Below are 19,171 nucleotides of genomic sequence, written 5' to 3' on the forward strand. Positions count from 1 at the left end.
AATAAATGTCGACAATAGTAAACATGCATGAGACATCAAGACGAATTTTAAATAAATAAATGTTGAATATCTCAAACACTTATTTGATAATAAAATCGGTTGCAGAAAAACAATTATACACTTATAATATGCATTTGGTTAGAGATAAGAGTGTCATCGATTGATTGAGGATTTGTTTGATTGAGATGGTATGCAATTGATCACAAAGTAAAGCGGATTGACGAATGTCAATCGGGGGTTTATTGAGATATAAATAGAAACTTAACAAGGTGACAAAAACGACTCCACGCCTTCTTGATCGATGGTCCCTGTTATTATTAGTGTTAATTAGCAGCTGCTTTTTTGGAAGGAGAAACTTCTTTTCAATTAGCGAGCAAACTTCGATCTCCTCAATCTTTTTCATTTGAATCAATCATCTTCGGTAATACTTGTCCTCTATTTGGAATCGAGAAACTAGAATTAGACAAAATTTCACAAATCGTTCTTTTGCTTTAAAAATTATCCCTCAAACGGTCCTTTTTTTTTTTTTTTTTTTTGCCTTTTTATTGGATTTATGAAAACTAATTCAATGTTTAATAGATTTTTTTTTAAATAAATTTAACAAATGGGCCTTATGCGAAATTTCAACAAATTTCACAAATTGTTCTTGTTTAACATCTCTGTCTATGGATGTTATATATAGGGTTCGTCAATGTGCTTATTTTTATCGAAAGAGACCATTGGTGTAAAAAAAATGTTTGATAAGGATCTTAAGAATGAAAATTTTAAACTAAAATGACCATTAGTGAAATTTTATCCTATAATTATAAAGAAACAAAAAACTTAATGTGACATCTCCAACTTCACGGTCAGTAAAAACCGATATTTTTATGTTTTGTTTTATAAAATCAGAGTAATCTTTTGATTAAAAGAGTTGCGGAATTTGTTCCCAAACAAAATATGATAAAAGTTATCAAAACGTTTCTCAAGAGAATGTATTTTCATTAAATAATAAAACATTGGGATGTCATGTTCCGATACAGATCAAAAGCATAAACAATATAAAATAGACCTTACAACAGTTATTTATAACTACTGATCTATAATCCAAAATCTCTCGTCAAGTCCACCAACTTATACCCTTGTGTCATTACCTGTAATGCAAAGAAAACTGAGTGGGTCAGGCTTGGGAGCCTGGTGAGCATATAAAGTTTTCAACCCACAATAATATATTTATTATATTCAATTATCAAACAATCAACCCAAATACTCATCCCCATATCTCCATTATTTTCTCAAGGGTTTACCCTAAGAACCAACTATCCTTCATTCATTCATTCATAAGGATTTACCTAAGGAACCGGCACAAAGTCCATTTGCTACCACGGTTTATACAACAGACACTACGTCACATAGTCACCAGGGTTCATACAGTTGGCACTACGTCTCATAGTCACCAAGGTTTACACAATAGACACTACGTCTCATAGTCACCTAGGTTTACACAACAGGCACGAAGTCACATCGTCACCAAGGTTTATCAACTAGGCACGACGTCGCATCGTCACTAAGGCTTACTCAATAGGCACGAAGTCACATCGTCACCAACTATTCCATCTACCCATGTTCTACCCAACATTTTTATAGATATAAATAGAAACGCAGTTTAAATCATTTAACATCCGTATAAAAACATCAATTTCAAGTCCATCTCAAATAGACAAATAATATATAACACATAGCATGTATTTCCTAGCTAATACTTTATATTTATGTGTTAAAATAAAGTAACTATACACTTACTTGATCAGAAGATGATCGGATAGCACTACGGCTTGTAGAAGTAGTATTCTTTGGTAGATCTGGAAGATCTTCACGAAAATTGGCTTCTCGCGGGTAGAGCTTCGGCTCGGAAATTTCACTTCTTGGGATCTTCGGGGCTTCAGGACTTGCTTCGGGTTTCGGGAATGATACCAGGGTTTCAGGGTATTTCTTGCACGCAAAACGAGGTAAAAACGCGAGATAAATGGAAGAATGGAGCACCAAAACTCGGCTGCACTCGATATCTATTTATAGGGGATGAAACCCCGAATTACACTGGCATAATCTTTAGTTACGCTGGGCGTAACCTGGATAAGGTCGCTGACTCCCCCCCCCCCCCCCCCCCTCTCCCCCCTTTAGATAATATCGAAATTTATAATTATAAATAATATTTTAATTATTTAATAAACTTCAAAAAGTCATATCTTCCTCATACGAACTCCGTTTTTGACATTCTTTATATCCACGCGTAGGTGAGACAACGCTCTACAACTTTTTTTTAAACTCCGTCAGCTAATTTTGAATTTATTTTTATTATTTAGTTTTAGTAGGCCGGGACAAGAAAACTCCGTTATAAATTCATAACTTCTTCATCCGACGTCCGTTTTCGTCGGTCTTTTTACCGTTGCACTACTATCAACAAGATTTTCGATTCTCGTTTAGATTGTTTTGGCTAAAACCCGCTCGATCTCAAATCGAGTATTCGGGCTGCATACCGCTAAGTCGAAACTTAGAAAAAATCATAACTTCCTCATACGAAGTCAGATTTGGACGTTCTTTTTATGCATGCTCACGGTTTAACGAACTCTACGACTTTCATTTAGATCACTAAGGCTAAATATCGCTCTAACGTAATTTCACTTTTTACGTCATTTAGCGTCGTGTCGGTTCTATCGCGAAACTTCAACAGATCATAACTTTTTCATTATAACTCAGATTTCGGCGTTCTTTATATGTATGAAATCCTTGTAACATATACTATAACTCAGTTAAGATTATTCTTTCTAAATAACCTTTCATCAAAAATTCATTTTTAACGCTTATCGTCTCTAAATTGACTAGCCCTAATCTACATACGTTACACATAACACAGAAATCAAAAAGTCTAAACCTAAATGGAACGACTTATTAATGAAGTACCCATCCGATTGATTCTTACATTTAAATTTTGATTCATTCACACATGATAACTTAAACTACCATTATAGCTATTCTATTAGTGAATGAAGCATATAAATTGTAACGACCCAAAAATTTTCGTTTAAATAATACTAAGGTTATCAACGATCTATAATATATCATAAGATCGTACGTCATAAATCCCAAAAAGATATAATAGAGGTGTTATAACAAAAGAACTGTAACAACATAACATAGTATATGAAATAAACTCCCAGGAGAAAAGTTGAAGCGGTGGTGTGTGCAATGCCATCATCCCGAGCCCTTCCCTTTGCTTGCAGAAGTACGTGAAACCAGAACTGAAATTGTAAGCACAAATCTTAGTGAGCTCCCCCAAACTACCACATACCATACAATAGCATATAAACACATATTGGGCCTTGCCCACTGCATCGGATCGAAGTCCGGAAACTGCATCGGATCGAAGTCCGGAACTAACCAGGGCCTTGCCCCCTACATCGGACCGAAGTCCGTAAACTGCATCGCACCAAAGTCTGGAACTAACTGGGACCTTGTCCCCTGCATCGGACCGAAGTCTGAAACTAACTGCATTGGATCGAAATCCAGAACTGACTGGGACCTTCTCCCCTGCATCGGACCGAAGTCCGGAAGCTGTCTGAGCATAACATAGCATAGCATAAACATATCAACTAGCATAAACACATATATTGCATACTGTATCGGACCGAAGTCCGGAACACATAACACAAAGACATGCTTGAATCACAAAGACATCAAACACACTGAACTATTGCATCAAACCAAAGTCCGGAACTACTGCTAACTAGGCGGGTCGACATTGTGGTCATAGACCCGTTCCTACTGGAAGGAAAACTCACCTCGTAGTGCTGGCTGCTGAGATGCTAACTCTAAAAGTGGCTGACTGCTGCTCCGGAACTGACCGGCTACACATCTCAAAAACACTAGATCAGTTACTTGTAAATGCCCTCAAGGTAAAACGACTATTTTACCCCTGGTCAAAGTCAACTACCTGGTTAAAGTCAACTTCCAGTTCACCGGACTCACCGAGTCAGGGAGCAGACTCGCCGAGTCCCTCCTTTACTAACTCTAACTTTAATTCACCGAGTCCCTTTCCCACTCACAGATTCACTCTGAACTCACAACTCGAAGGGAAAACTTGGACTCGCGACTCGACTCGTCGAGTCCGAAGAACAACTCGCCGAGTCCTATCGCAGATTACATACAATCAAACTCTAATCCATTCCAGGGCCTCTAACTTGTAGATCTGAGCCCTTGGGACCATCTGAACACGTAAAGTTGTTGACTTTACGTGTAACTACTAAGGAATGAATCCATTTCATTCAAACACTACTTTTCTCGGGAAAAACTCATCCGACTCACCAAGTTGTAGAACAACTCGTCGAGTCTAAGGCAATCTTCATTGGACTCGCCGAGTTGCTCATCCAACTCGTCGAGTCCATGGCTATCTTCATATGATTGGCCGAGTCAAGCTTGTGACTCGCCGAGTCCATTCATTCCCTTTTCCATACCGACCTGATTTGAGCTATGCAACGGATCCAAGTCATAGATCCAAGCTTCTAGGGCATGCTTATCATGTAAAGTTGCAAACTTTACGTGCATGCATGGCTTTAAAGGCTTCAAATGTCAAAACTAAGCTCTTGATGGGGTTCTAAGCTCAAAAGGGACCTCAATCACGACCATAGCTGAAACTTTACACTACTAGAATGCAATGAGGGTCCAAATCTGAAGTATGACCCAAACATAAGGCTTAATCATAGAGGATTTGTGGTTTAAAAGCAACAATTTAGGGACAAACAAGATCTACTAGATCAATAAACAAGATGGAGGCTTTATGACCAGAAAAGATGACCACAACTGAGTGTGCACTGGATCTACTTCCTCTTCCTTGAACTCTTCAATCTTCTCCATCTTTTACTTGCTCCAAAAATTCCTTCACAAAGAAACAATCACTCACACACTCAAAAGGGGGCTAGGGTTCGGTAAGAGATGCTCTGAGAGTGATGGAGGCGAGGTTGGGGCGTATAAGTGTGTTTAAATAGGGTGCAAACCCTTAAATTAGGGCTTCACCCAGACAGGCAGACTCGCCGAGTCCAGCATATGGACTCGCTGAGTTGCCAACTTAACTCGCGTGATCAACCCGTCTTCTACTCGATGAGTCGGGCTACAGACTTGTCGAGTATCCCTCAAGAAAAGAAAAACTTTAATTAAATCACATACCAGAAACGGAGCGTTACATAAATATATGGATGAATTAAAATCTCAAGTAGAAAAATCACATCGTTTATTAAAATGGTTAAAAAGTACGATTCCTAACAAAATAAACAATTAAATAACTAAAATCCAAACATACATAACTGATAACTTTTACATGGTTGGGTTGGATCAGTGTTAGAACTCGATCTATCACCACATCTATCTATAGTAATTCATGCTAACAATTTAGTTTTTTTAACAGCAAATCTAATATGTTTCTAAACTACTTCTTAATTTCATTTATATCCACGACAAACTTGAACTTTCAACTTCAAGAATGAAGAGCAACATCTGATACAGTTGGGCCAAAAGCCCTTTAATGCTGACAATTTAGCTAATATATACTTTTTACGTATAACCAATTTTTTCCAACAAACGCATATCACAAATACATAATTTGTAATACAAGTGTACTCTCTCTATGTTTCTCTTTCTCTCTCTCTCTCTTTCTCTCTCTCTCTCTCTCTCTCTCACACACACACACACACATAGATATATACAGTCATCTTTCTCGCTTCCTTTATAACTAACTTTCCTTCCATAAGGCTGAGGGGAGTGGTGGCAGCCTAACCGAGCTCCACCTCAGCTCCAACAAGGAAAAAAGTGGGGAAGAAAAGAGGAAGAAGAAGAAGAAGAGGGGGGTGTGGGTTGCCGAGTAGGGGAGAATAAGAGAGGAAGAAAAAGAGGGAGATTTGGTAGAAGCTTGCCGAATCCCATCTTTTGAGGATACGATAGGGTTTGTCCCGAGGCCACGTAGGCCTTGTCGAACAGCTTGTCGGATGTTTCCCTCTAACATAATAAACATTAGCCACATTGTGTGTATGTTTACTAGTTTACAAATTTTTTTGCACGTGATTCTAATGAAATCATGGACATAACATAACAAAATAATTCATGTATCGTTCTATTTGATTGATCATACGAAGTCACTTTCGTTCCTTTCACACTAGATAAATATATGATATTTCAATAAAAGACAAAGTTAAATGAAAGGCATCACATCACTTGCAAAAACAACATGATTGTATTTACGTGGAGTGTTCAAATTGTCGATGAGAACAAGAATTGTGATCAAATGATTAAAAAAAGAAAATAGAAAAACGAGATATTGAGAATTTATTATTTGATTTTCGAAATTGAAAATTGTTGATGCTTTTATTATTTTAAGGTTTTTATGACTAAGAAGTCATAAATATAGGGTGATAATATGTACACAACAATTTTTAATCACATAACTAGTTGTGTTTTAAATAGGTGTACAATATAATTATCTAAAACATAAATTGTTATGTATAGCTAAAAAGTATTGTGTACAAATCATTATCCATAAAAATATTTGGCCTAACGGTAAAAGATAATTTTCTCAAATGAACGGTCATGAGTTTAAGTTTTTTAAAAGAGGTAGGTGGTAGTAGTAGGTTAGCTAGTATGCGTCTCGTTAAATGCAATTAAAAAGAAAAGAAAAACTCACGAAATATAATTAGCATTAACAATAACATGTGGGTATAAAATAAACTCCAATTGAAATTTTATCAACAAAAAAACATTCAAAATTGTTGTATTGTTTTGACCAATATAAAATAAGTTCCAACTTATGAAAGTTAATAGTATTTTATAAAACGATTGGTGACTATATAACCACAATAAAATCATATATAGTTTTAGACAACGTGGGTTTTTTCGATGGACCCATATTTTTTGTCGTTCAAGAATTAAAAATTAAAAGGGACGTTTGGTGGACCTCAACCAGGTATGCCCCATAACCCGGAAAATAAAGACCCGATAACTTTTTAATAACCCGTCTGATATATTATTGTTTTGTCTGGCTTAGGCTACAAGGTGGTCCCTGGCCCATGGGGACCAAACGGTGACATCTTCAAACCTTCTTTATGTCGGACTCAGACATACGAAAGGTGTGTGATAAATGTTATAAAAACTAGTTTTTTAATTGAACCGGTCGGGTGATATTTTTTGGTTCAATCGGTTTAATCGGTTCAATCGGAGGGTCAAACCGGTTTTATATTTTTATATGTTTTTAATTATCGTGCATACATTGTTTACAAAACTTATCATCTTTTTAATATTATAAACATAAATAGAATGCAACATATAAAAACAATCATTATAAAAGTCAAAATCAAACAAAGAAGCCCAAAACAAACACGAAAATCCAAGAATATCCTGTTCAACCCGGTCCATTCCGGTTCAATTCAGCCGGTTGAACCGGTTTTTTTATCAAAATCGGCGGGTTCAATCCGGTCAGAAAATCATTATCAAACCGGTTGAAATTGAACCTCCCTCACCGGTTCAACTAGCCGGTTCGAACCGGTTTTTAAAACACTGGGTGTGACATACATTTGGATACGTCTAATTTATTCTCCTATAGACAAGTACTATTATATTAAAACTTCTCATTAATATTATATGTCTTTTATCATGCCACTTGTCAACATATTAATTATTCATTTTAAATTTCACAATAATTATATTAAATTTTAAATTTAAATTTTTGTCACTTTAATTATATTAAATTAATAACATTAGATTAGAAAATAAAATAAAATTTATATAGATTATAAGGTGATATAATTTCATATATTTATTTAAATCAATAATTATAATTTTATATAACTAAAAAGAATATCTTTTAAGTAATAATTTATTTAAAATAATTGATTAATAATTTTGATGTTTTAATATGAAATTTTAATTAATTTTATAACCATGGTTTTAAAGAGTTATTTAACAAATAACGGAGACTTAAAAACGAAAATGTAGTTAAATGGCTTAAATCCCGTAATACCCTTTAGTAGAAATTAGTAAAGTACGGTTTGATTTTTGGAATATGGTTGTCAATGAAGGTGTCCAAAATTTAAATTTAACTAAAAAACACCAAATTGAATAGGAGATTGTGGAAATAGAATTTTGTTATTGGTTCGGTTTAGGGACTTTTTGACTTTGTGTACCAAAAAAAAAGTACCATTTAAGTTTGAAAAATGAGATAACAATTCGCTTTACAAAACTATAAAAATGGTTATGGTGGCTTATTAAATGTTATAAATTCATTTCTCTATCAAATTTTCATATATAGAAGTATCGTTGTTCAGATAAAATCAAATTATCCAATTGAACAATTTGGATTAGACTATTTAGTTTGGATATTCAGATTTTTGGATTAGTTTTCCACAAAACCGAATTATTATTTTGGATTTTGGATTGGTTTTGGTTTTTAAAAATAAGAATCGAATAGTCCAAAAAAACCGAATAAATATTTATTATTTATCTATTTATTTATTAATATTGAAATATATATTTTTCAATAAGTTCAAAATGTTTCACCCGATAAAAAAACATTAATATATATTTTCTCTCAAAAGTTTTTTATCTGTAAAATATTTAACTATAATATATATTCTTATTAGTTGTTTATAAATTTCAAATAACAACTAAATAATTTGTTTTTGCTTCTTGTATAAAGTTAGGTAATATTATAATTATATGTTGTTTTAAAATATTTCGATTTTTGAAAACCGAATTATAAAACCGATCCAATCGAATTGTAATTGGATCGGATTTGAACGTAGTTTGATTATTTAGATCCATGTTTCAAAAACCGAAATTAATTTAGATTCATTTTATTGGGTCGGATCAAATCGATCCATCCAAACGAATACCCCTATATAGAAGATCCTTTTTACTAACTCCGATCCATCCAAACAAACACCCCTATATAGAAGATCCTTTTTACTAACCTCCTTCATTTTCACAAATTAGAGACTGAATTCGTGATGGTATTTTCGTATTTTCAGATATAAGAGGGATCAAATTCGTACATTAGTAAATCATATAGACAATTAATATAACTTGTCATAAAATAATATAAATGATAGAAAATGAAAATAAAACGATCCCCTCTTCCTTATTAGTCAAAACTCTAACTAATTAGGCTAGACTTAAACTTGTTTTATATTTTCAAAAACAAAATATGTTATCTAAAATCGTAAAAACGTTAATAAAAACTAAAATTAAAAAACTATATTAATTTTTTTTAATAAAACAAAATATATTTTTAATGTATTGTAATAAAATATATTTTTTACAAACAATCTATATGTTTTTTAGATATTTGTTTTACGTAAAATTTATTTTTAATGTATTTAAAAAGTATGTTTTAGTATAATATGTTATTACATTGATGTGATCCTAAAACATATTTACATTTTAATAAAAAAAAATAAGTTATTTTTGCTCACATAGAAAAATAAGTTTTTGTATGTATCTATTTTATGTAAAATATGTTTTTTTATGTATTTAAAAATATATTTCCATATAATATGTTATTACGTTGTTATAACCTAAAATATACTTTTAATATGTTTAGTTTCGGATTATAACAACGTAATAACATATTATACGAAAACGTATTTTTTAAATACATAAAATACATATTCTATATAAAATAAATACGTAAATAAAACTTTTTTGTTTTTACGTGAAAAAAACTTATTTTTTATGAAAATGTGAAATTATATTTTAGGATCATAGCAATGTAATGACTTATTTATATGAAAACATATTCTTTTATACATTAAAATAATATGTTATTATGTTTTTTTTATGTAATTAAAAATATACTTGTGGATTATAACAGCATAATAACATATTATACCAAAACAAAACTTTTAAATATATATTTTACATAAAATAAATACATAAAAAAAACTTATTTTTCTACGTAAAAAAAACTTATTTTTTATGAAATCATGAAAATATGTTTTAGGATCATCGCAATATAACAACATATTATATAAAAAGCATATTTTTTAAATACCTGAATATATATATATATATATATATATATATATATATATATATATATATATATATATATATATATATATATATATATATTATGTAAAACAAATATATAAAAAATCATACAAATTTTTTGTAATTTCTTTCACAACATGCTAAAAATATAATTTGTTTATCTAAAAAATATTTATAAACATATGTTTTTAAAATTTTTTTTATTATTATTAATGTTTTTATGATTCTAAATAATATTAATTACTTTATGGAAATATAAAACAAGTTCGGCTTTAACCTAATTGATTAAGGCCTTGGCTGATGAAGTAGAAGGGGTTGGGCTCCCAAGTTTGTAACATCAAGTTCTAGGTATAATTACTTTTATGGCTATGGACATTTAAGGCTTAAACTACAAGATTTTTATGGTGTCCATGACATGGTGAGGATAAAACCATGATGCGGTGGCACCAGAAGAAAAACATATTTCTCTTGGATGCCACAACGTGGCAAGATATTGACCACGCGTAATAGTCATCTGCATGCAAAATCCTAATTTTCCTGGCCTGAAGCCCTAGTTAAGTGATGTGATGGCTAGGTTTTGCACACCCTCGGCCTTCATCACCTCTTTTTCACTTCCAAGCAAATCTTAGCCGCCATTGTTCAGTTTTTGAAGATTTTGTGGTGATTTTCTTGCCTTAAAGGAGAAAAAGGTGTCCATTAAGTGTAGATCCAACAAGCAAGTTCATCCTCCGTATTCTAGCACATATTTTGGACCATTATGACTCTTCAAGTTCCAATCTTTATGTTTTATTGTCGTGATATGGGCCTTGGACTTAACACTATCGCTTGAAGATTACGGTTGAGTAAAGTCCTATAACTACAACAACGAATAGATAACGTCAGGTAACGTTTGAGAGGGGGTCCCAGGACGAAGCTCCGATGGTCTAGTTAGTATCTATTTGAGGATAAGGTAACTAGGATTTGGATGGAGAGAAGGTGATCCCTTCTTCTGGAGAAGATGGATCCTTTTATACCTGTTGTTCCATGTACACGATCCCAATGACGATTTTTGTCCCATCTGGGTCGATAGGATATGGAGGAGTCCCATTGGAGGATCGTGCACTATTAGTGGTTATCTGCTATTGATGAAGAGTAAACAGGGGACATCGTCTTGGGTATAACACATGTCACTTTGCGGGGCGAGCAACTGTGTTTTGTCCTATTATAGACCGGAAATTATCGTCAGGAATTGAACCTGGGCACAAGGTCGCCAAGTGAGAGGATCCTAGCACGATGTTGAGGGCCTGGGTCCGACACTAGGATAGATTTGCGATCGTTAGCTAGGTCGTCCTAAACATAACGATTTGGTTATCTTTAATGTATTCCTAGTGGGATACGTTAACAAGCCCCCTAGGCTAGTAAACGTCAGCGTTAGTCTGGCGTAACTGAGGTGTTCTAGCTTAGATCATGACATGTGTTCGGCGTAGATGGTTCTGACATCCGCTGATATGATGGAGCCATCTGCGCGGTCGGTTTCATCATAGTAACTGTTTGATATTCCCGTTTTGCATTTAACACCTTCCTTATCAAGGACAGTTTTCTTCTTTGCGTTTCCCACTTCTTCAACTGCTTCCATATTTTCTTTGCCATCCTTCTCGTTCGCCTTGTTCTTACATTTCAAGAGAAAATGGCAACACCACAGACTCGAATCAAGCCAAATCCAAGCGAGTTTGAATCCCTTCAAACTATGTTCAACTTTATACCAGAACACGAGGTGTAGTATCCTAAGAAAGGGGCGATCATCTCTCGTCCACCACAGGGGAACGTCGGAGTCCCCATTTCAATCTTTGAGGCAGGCTTGAGGTTGCCAACAACTGAATTTTTTGATGAGATCATCCATAAATACGGTTTTTCTGTGGGTGATATGATCCCAATTTCGTCAACAAAATTGTGGGCTTTGAACTACACTACAAGAAAAAAGATCCTTTTACGACCCGCAAACGATGACACTCATTGATTTATGTTACGCAAAAGAGAATAACATTAAAAAAGTGTCATCTCTTCAAAAAATTTAAGGATTTAGGTCGCGCATTATTGCGTGCCCTTAAATTAGTGTCCAATAAAAAAACACGGAGGACACCTATAGTAAGATGTGTGTCGTCTAAGGATGTCGCTTTATAAATTTAATTGGAATGACGCGTTCCATCCTTTAATAACCAGGGGGAAATGAAATCCTAAAAAATTAAAAACCCCGCCTTCCTTTTTTTTTTCTTCTTCCCCTCTTGCTCTAATTATCGACTCCTCATTTTTCTCTCAGATTTGAGTCTCCTCTTTCATCAGAAATAAGAGGTAGCAAGGTAAATTTTCTGAGATTCGAAAATATATGACTCGAATTAGACGTTGAAGATCAGAAATCGAAGGTTACAAGTCAGATTTGGGATCGAAAGTTAAAGGTTCAAGGTACGATCAGAAACATCAAGATGCGGAAAACAAAAGCTGAGGAGGCATCAGGTTCGAAGATTGTTCTCTTCTTCTTCATGTATATGCCCTAGATTTATTTCTCTTACATTCAATCTCTAAGGATTCTTTTATTCCCTAAATCAGGTACGAAGATTTTTCTCTTCTTCTCCATCTGTTTTTGGAATGACGACCTTTCCTCTTAACCTAATTTGTATTTTCGAATTTTTGTTTTTGTGTTTGCTAACGAATATTTGCTGTTGAGGATGAGGAACTTGGGGAAAAGGGAGTATCCAAAGATGAAAAAAATCAAAACGGGTCGCTAATCAGTTCATGGAAAGCATGGATTGGGTTTGAAACACAATCTCATCTGGTAAACAAATGGTAATCTTGATAAAATTTAATCAATGTAGTTCTTGATTATAGTTTTGAATCTTAAACATCATTTTTACTATGTGTTGATTTGAAGAGCCCGCAAGTTGAGATATCAATCCATTTTGTTCCTCCTACTTCACGCTCAACAAACCATATCACTTTCATATTTTCCAATTTCAATTCAGATCATATGGTTTGGGTTTTGTCACACTTTTTCATTCTAGAACTATGTGTTACAAAGTCTAATTTAGAAAAGGTTTTTACTGCAGGACATTGATGTTGAAGAAAACCCTAGCTCCCATAGTTGTGAGAAATCTGGAGAACAAAAAATAGATGCAATGAGGGATAATGTTGGTTCTCAAATTCACGTGCCACCTCCTAGCATCCCAAAAATCTTGACCCATCTCACCACAATAGTGACCTACTTGATAGTCAGTCTGATCATGGATAACTTATGCTTGTTGCACATGTAAATTCATATCATAGAATCTTCATATTCATGTTTCATAACAGGGGCAGATAAGTCAAAAGACAAAACACTTTCTGGTACCTGATAAACAAGTGGCACCTTTTGAACCAAAAACACAGCCAACATCTTCTTTCCTTGGCTATGCAAATCATTACACACGCTTTTTATAAGGAGGACAACAATGAGGGTCTTCCCTGCCCCTGTCTCTAAGAAGGATATGATGTTTTTGTTTTTAGCTTGTTCAAGAACATCCAGCTGATACTTGTGAGCATGCTCTTTTGGTACTTTTTTCTTAGAATTATCATTATCATTGTCTTTTTTTTTAACTCTCCTTGAAGGTTTTTTAACATCTGTCAAGTGCACTAGGCCAAGAAGAAGAAAGCATTCCATATTCCTAGTAAACAATACATTGCAGGTGAAGATTTAATGGTTTAATTACCTTTTTTCCCTTTAGGTTTCTTTTCATTTTATCATATTTACACAATGTTGTACATATCAGTAAAATCCCTAACTCGTGCAGCGAATGTGAGATATTCCATTTTTACCCTTTTTATTTTTCAGGTAATTATTCTTTCATGATTCACAGTTTGATATTTTTGTGTTGTATTTTATAGTCTCTTCATTCAAAACTAAGCAAAAATTCAAGTGTTCCAATCCAAAGTAGCTGTATTAAATCTGTTTTTCTTCTAGATGGTTTCATTACAACTTTTGATTCTCGATTACATGGATGTGATATTGGAACATGCCTTGAGATAAATGAAATCCTCATGTTACAAAAGTATTATTTAATTATTGAAATAAATATTTGAGAAAATGATTTTAGTTCGTGAGCTCCTTTTATCTATTCTTAAAAAGGGTATTTTAGACATTCTTGATTTATCTTGTAGGTGATTGACAGAAGTTCAATCAACTTTGTTTGAACAGCAATGGAAGCCTCAAGAACAACAGCACCAACAAAAGAAATAACAACAACAACAGCAAACAAAGAGTCTTTCACACAGTCAAGGTGGTGTTCCACATCAGCAAACACTAAGTTTTTCACACAGTCAAGGAAATCAGCAAACACAAACTCTCACTCAAGGTGTGCCACATCAGCAAACTCGAGTTACAAAGTATCTTCAACAAGACTGTAAATAAATCATATTGACAAAAAATTGAAAACTTGACCAAATCTTTTCACAAGTCATGTAAGATGAAAGAAGAACCGAGCTCCCTTGATACATCACATTTGTTAATAGTCATTTGAGGAAGCAAGCATGCTGCTAGATCATATGAAAGGATATGTAAGACCTCATTTCACTTCAAAATTTTGTTACAGCTAATTGTATTTTACATATTATTTATATAAGTGATTGATCTTTGCAGGTGTTTGGCTGATGAAACTGATGTTTGACTACTGTATGCTTTGGCTCATGGGAATTCAGACTTTTTGGAATATGTGTTGGTGCGGACTGATATCGATACATTGGTGTGAATCTATTATTACAAAAAGCAAAATATATTTAGTCTTGTTTGTTGTCTATCTTGTCTGAGACTCTTTCTTCAATTAAAATGGCCAGTTAATGCCTCTGTTGGAGACACTCTATGATGCTTCAAGGAGAACATCAAATCAAATTTACGTGGTGCTGATTATTCTACTTATACTTAGCCATGATGCTTCTGTTAATGCTAGCATCAACAAGCTGGTAATTTTGTTTTACTTTTATCAGATATAACATGGTTTTTTATTTACTATACTCATAATCGTGTTAATTGAAGCAATTATCCTAATATTATATCCAAAAATGAACATTCAAAAGTTGAAACAGACCCCACTTTTGAAAATGATACACAATGTTTTGAAAACCGGACCGGACACCGAACCGGCCGTCTTACCAGGTCGATGGTTCGATTGGTTCGACCGGTTGAACCGGTCCTAAAAACCGGACGAACCGGATGATGTTATATATATATATATATATATATATATATATATATATATATATATATATATATATATATATATATATATATATATATATATATATATATAACAACACATTTTAAGTTCAATGTTTCTAATTAGTTATATGTGATTTTTCTTTAAAATTTTGTTCAATAAGTTGGTTTTTATTTAAATCCACAACAACAAAGCATCACAAAGTTAAAAAAAAAAATGAAATATGACATCACTAGTCTAAAAATTATTGAGAGAAAGCTAATGAAAACAAAAACAATCTGCAATAAAAATAAGTAAAAATAAATGTTGTTTGTACATTTTATTTGAAAAAATATAAAGATAATAGAAGAATTAAAAAAAGAAAATATTAGATAGTGTCGAATAGGGAAGAAGAATGTTTATATGATTGGTAGTATTGTGTTTAGGAATTAGGCTGCATCCCAATTCATAATCCCACATCCCACATCACCTGAAAAGAGAAGTTGGAAGGCTTTTAGAGTTGTATAAAAGGAATCGAGTAGCAAGGAGTTTTTAAAATCAAAGCTTGGACCTCTCAAGTGAAAGCGTGGGTCTACATGGGTTTCCTCAGTACAAAATTTAATAGTATTTTCTCAATACATTGGTTATTTCCGGTTTGACCAGACCGGTTTTGACCGGTTTTTGGTTGAACCGCCGGTTTTTTCCGATTTGATTTTCTGGCGGTTTTGAGGCTTTAAAAAATCGGATTCATGATCGGTTCCCGGTTAAATCGGCCGGTCCGGTACGGTTTTTAAAACCATGATGATACAACTTATCCTTCAACCTCTTCTAAACCACCACTTCAATTCACTCAATCCAAAGTCTCAATCAATGACATTGTAAGAGAATCCAGTTTGTCGTCTTCAATGGCTATGGCTACCTCTTTTGTGTTGGGTTTAAGTCATAAGACATCCTATGTGCTCATACAAACCCTAATGCTTGGATCTAGGTTTCTCTATTGTACATGCTTTGAATCCAAGACTATGAACCCTAATTCTAACATATGGAAATTGACATTAACATATAATTAGGTTTAAGAACATACCTTGATTGTTATGTAGCAATAACAATCCCAATTCCTCCTTGAATTGGCTTTGGAAGGCTTAGAGTCACAAGTGTCACTCCTCTAATGGCTTACAAACACCATAAGCAAGTGGAGAAGGTATAAAGAGAGAGGTGAGATGTTAGAATTCGTATCTAGGACCTCTTGGGAAGGGATACACGAATTCATGACCCTAGGGGTGTTTATATAGGTGTAGAGATAGGGTTTCAGTCATTATCCTTATCTAGTTGATTATCCATTAAGCAACCAATAAGATAATCCTTGAATCCTTATCATACTTGAATTCTAAGGCTTTCCAACCTTAAATTCGTCCACCATATAAATAAGATAATCCTTACCTTATTTTGTAACTATCACATAATTACAAATCAGCCCCTCTAGTTTAATTAATTACATTTGATCACAAAACTAATTCTTAATTAATTATTGACCAATATTAATTAAACAAATATGATTTCTCCTTTAATATATTATTCCTATAACATATTAATAAATCATATTATCCTTTCTCTCTTTATTCATTTCTCCAATCAAGTTGCTTTGGTGAAGGCAACCCAAAAGGACCATGCACCATCGGGTCAAGTACATACCAAAATAGTTATGGACTTAGACACTAATCCAACATTTTGGTCAACATAAATCGACCCCACATGCTGACCAACTTTCAAATTCTTCAAATGCTTCAAATGCTAGAACTTTCAAGCGATGTGTTAATGTTCATGCGCGTATAAATGTGTAGCGTGAAAATTGGGATGGAGTTAATGTTCAGAAGTGAAATTTTGCACTCTATTGTTAGAAGATAAATACTTATTCAGCTATAGGAATTATATGTGTATATGATGGTGTTGTTTCTATGACTCAATGGGGATATAACTTAATGTAGAAAGAAAAACTTAATATAGAAAGTTAAGGAAAGGAAGCTTGCTTTCTCCATGAAGTCCTAACTTTTTTACAAATGTGTTGTGTACTATTATCTACCCTTTCTTAGAGAGGATCTGCCTGGATGGATGCATTCTTAGACCAAGCTTGTTGTTTCTACAATCAGTGGAGTGATGGTTACTTATGAGCAGTCCAGTCTCTCAGAGTTATGCAAGGTCTATCATCTTTTTCTTTATCTAACTCATTTTATTTTCATCTCATAATCTGCAATAAATAGGATTTGTGGTTTAATAAGGGTATCTGTTTATTCACTTACAAAAAAAATTGTTTAACAATCTAAGTTTTGTTTCAGGTTGCAAATTGAGATGCAAAGTTACCTTGAGCTCTGGACAAATGAAAAGGTAAAAAGTTTAAGACAATTTATGGTGAATGTAGTATTTCTTATGTTAAAAGAAGATCTATGATGACATGACATAATTTAACATATTTTTATGCCATGATATTTTCACGTGTACGAAAAAAACTGAAGGTCTGTATTACAAGAACTTGGTATAAAGATTGATGACATTGGTTTTTAGGCCTATATTTTTTATTTTATTTTATTTTATCTTTTGACTTTATGTAGTGTAGCTAAGAAAATGTAACGCCTGTGTTTCTAGGCTTGCCATTTTTAGCAATGTAATGGTCTAGGTTAACCTTTGTAACCCGTTTTGAAATAATAGAAGTGTATTATTTGAGTATTGTGTTATGTGCTAAATTGTGTGTCTTAATTTAATTAAGAATAAAAAATAAGCGTCAAAATGAAATGTTAGATAAAGCTTATATTTATGGATAATGTTGTAGTATTTGAAACGAGGTTTCCGAAGATATAAAGAATGCCGAAATCCGAGTTATAACGAGGAAGTTATGACCTGTCAAAGTTTCGCGACAGAACCGGCACCGCTGATTAACGTAAAAAGTGAAATTTACGTTAGAACGATATTTAGCCTTAGTGATCTAAACGAGAATTGAAGATCTCGTTGTTAGTATCAAAGCAATAAAAAGTTAGGCGAGAACGGACGTCAAACGAAGAAGTTATGAATTTATAACGAAATTTTCTGTCCCGGCATATTAAAAATAAATAATAAAAATAAAGTCAAAATTAGCCGACGGAGTCTAAACGAAAGTTGTAGAGCATAGTCTCACCTTTCCGTGGATATAAAGAACGTCGAAAACGGAGTTCGTATGAAGAAGATATGAATTTCCGAAGTTTATTAATTAATTTGTATTTATTTTTAAATCAAAATTTTGGAAGCATTATCCGAAGGCGAGTCACAGGTCTGATCCGACTTACGCGCCGCGCAAATGAGTATGCCCCGCGTACTCCGAAAGTGTCGACATCGCAGCAAGTGGCTTCGGATACGTAAGCGATGACGTTTCTCGGACCAGTACGCCCCGCGTACGAGAGGCTTCCAGCCTCCTATAAATAGGATGCGAGGGGTCCGGGTTTAATTGCTAATTTCCTCTCGTTTTTGTGCCGAAGCTCTGCGTTTTTACCCCCGAAGCCATCCCGAAGCCCTGGTAATATTCCCGAGTCCCGAAGCGAGTCCCGAGATCTCGAAGATCCCGAGAAGTGCGGTTTCCGAGCCGAAGCTCTGCCCGCGAGAAGTTCGATTTTTGTGGAGATCTTCCAGATCTGTTGTGGATTACTACTTCTGCAAGTCGTAGTGCTGTCCGATCATCTTTTGATCAAGTGAGTGTATACTACCTTTCATAAACGCAATAATAATACAAGTATGGTTCGAGTGTATTAAGTTTATTGTCGTTTATACGTGTGAATGCGTTGTTACTTTCTCATAACGTATAACTATGAAGTATTTTATACGAGATACGTGTTACGTGTATATTTTGTTGTTATGTGTGTGAATGTATATTCACTTTCTTCTAT

The 19,171-nt window shown here is 33.8% G+C and overlaps 1 long non-coding RNA gene across 13 annotated transcripts; it reads left to right on the plus strand.

The window, feature by feature from the left end:
• The first annotated feature begins 12,336 nt into the window (after nt 1-12,336).
• LOC145011676 (uncharacterized) lies at nt 12,337-17,927 on the plus strand. Of its 13 annotated transcripts, none has more exons than XR_013664221.1 (11): nt 12,337-12,555; nt 12,649-12,885; nt 13,146-13,609; nt 13,684-13,760; nt 13,845-13,906; nt 14,233-14,628; nt 14,711-14,813; nt 14,905-15,030; nt 17,354-17,459; nt 17,597-17,645; nt 17,774-17,927. It is a non-coding gene; the product is annotated as an uncharacterized LOC145011676 (long non-coding RNA). The 13 variants fall into 13 exon arrangements; XR_013664220.1 differs by lacking the exon at nt 17,774-17,927 and having other exon boundaries at nt 13,146-13,307; nt 13,390-13,609; nt 17,597-17,767; XR_013664211.1 differs by lacking the exon at nt 17,774-17,927 and having other exon boundaries at nt 13,146-13,626; nt 13,704-13,760; nt 17,597-17,767.
• Nucleotides 17,928-19,171: the final 1,244 nt, after the last annotated feature.

The sequence above is a fragment of the Lactuca saligna genome, chromosome 8, assembly GCF_052625555.1.
Source record: "Lactuca saligna cultivar CGN05327 chromosome 8, ASM5262555v1, whole genome shotgun sequence".
Taxonomy (NCBI): domain Eukaryota; kingdom Viridiplantae; phylum Streptophyta; class Magnoliopsida; order Asterales; family Asteraceae; genus Lactuca; species Lactuca saligna.